The sequence below is a fragment of the Tupaia chinensis genome, unplaced genomic scaffold (assembly GCF_000334495.1).
Source record: "Tupaia chinensis unplaced genomic scaffold, TupChi_1.0 Scaffold000348_1, whole genome shotgun sequence".
Classification (NCBI taxonomy): Eukaryota; Metazoa; Chordata; class Mammalia; order Scandentia; family Tupaiidae; genus Tupaia; species Tupaia belangeri.
The window spans coordinates 634,527-636,061 of NW_006159842.1; the positions used below are offsets into that span (position 1 = coordinate 634,527).

The following is a 1,535-nucleotide window of genomic DNA, read 5'->3' on the forward strand; positions in this document are numbered from 1 at the left end:
CACCACCCCCCAACACAACACACACACCCACACCCAGCCTGCAGCTCCAGGAAGTCTCTGAGCTACTCAGACACCCCCCCTCCCTGGACTTCTGTGGATTGGCTGGGAGCCAGGCCTGACCCAGCGGCCCCACCACGCGGCCCCCCCTCCCCTGGAAGCAGGAAAGGAGAAGGCACTGGGGGACCTCAGAGTTCCCTTGGCTCACTTGGCCCTGGGGAGGGGGAGAGGACTCCCTTAACCAGGCCTGAGGACCTGGGGGGGAGGGGATGGATGGGGAGGCCCGAGGACCCCAGCTTCCAGGTTATTCTGTGCCAGGGAAAAGAATGATTGTGGGTGCTCTGTCCCTGTTAGTGTCCTGGCTTGGCCCTGGCGCCCTGCAGATGCAAAGGCCTAGGGACCTAGTCTGGCCGGCAGGGCCTGGGGTAATGGACTCCAGCAGAGCAGCTCAGTTGGGTAGGAGGGGGCTGGGTGAAGCTCCCACAAGGTGGGAGGGAGGCTGGTGGCTGGGCTCAGTTTGTACTGGGGGTCAAAGGGGAGTTCTTTTCCGAAGAATTCTGGGAGAGACGCCAACTAGAGCAAGCTGCTAACCACCCCTCCCTCTCTCTCGCTGCGCTGGGGGGGGGGCTGTCCCTGCCAACCAGACTTAACCCTCTGCAGCCTGTGGGCTCCCAGGCCCAGGATGGGCAAGTAGAGAGGGGACCTCCTGCTGGGCTCGACTTGCTGTTCTAGTGGACAAGAAGCATAGGATGTCTGACCCAATGTTAGAGGCTGGTCCCAGGGGCCATGTGGCTGGTCCCAGAAGCCACCTGGGTGCCTTCTCTGGGCTCATCTCCTCCATGTGTCTGTGGTGACGTGTGTGTGCGTGTCTCACAGACAGAGATTGAGAAACAAACCGAAAATTCCTTGCCAAGGCCCTCCCGCTGTGGGTCACTGAGCACTGTACTAGCTTGTGTCTTCCCCCTCACGTCCCTTCCTCCTGCTGTGCTCTGGGACCAGGGGCCACGGGTGGTGTGTGTGTGTATAAGGGACAGCTTATCCATGTACCCACGTCCTGCTGCTCTCGCCACAGGTCCCTGCCCGGCCCTCTTCCTCCTCGCTGACTGGCCACAGAGCCCCAGGAAGAAAGCATTCAATGGTAGCCCTCGACCCTAGAATGGGAAACTGAGGCACTGAGGCCAGCGCCTGCAGCCCATGCCCACAAACTCAGCTATCACCACTCCATGCTTCGGCCAGAAAAACAACTCCAGAAAACCCTGCAGAACACTGTCTAGCTGCAGTAGGAGGACAGGAGATAACACATCTTGAAGGACTTCCCAGGATCAAGGCTATACTGGCGGCTGGCCCCACCCCAAATACCTGGATTCCAGGCCCTTCAGTCTTCTGTTGCTGGAAAGAATGTCTTATCTTGTTTTTTTGCCCTTAGCTTGAGGAGCCGACTTTCTGGACCCTAAGTTTGCCACCAGGTTCCCAGGTCCAAGTCTGATGTGACTGGCTATTCCTTGCCCCCCCCCCCCCCCCCCCCAACACGGACCCCC

The 1,535-nt window shown here is 59.7% G+C and overlaps 1 protein-coding gene across 1 annotated transcript in view; it reads right to left on the reverse strand.

The window, feature by feature from the left end:
* Positions 1 to 1,535, reverse strand: part of BCL9L (BCL9 like) — a 35,332-nt gene that overhangs the window by 24,611 nt on the left and 9,186 nt on the right. The window lies entirely within an intron of this gene.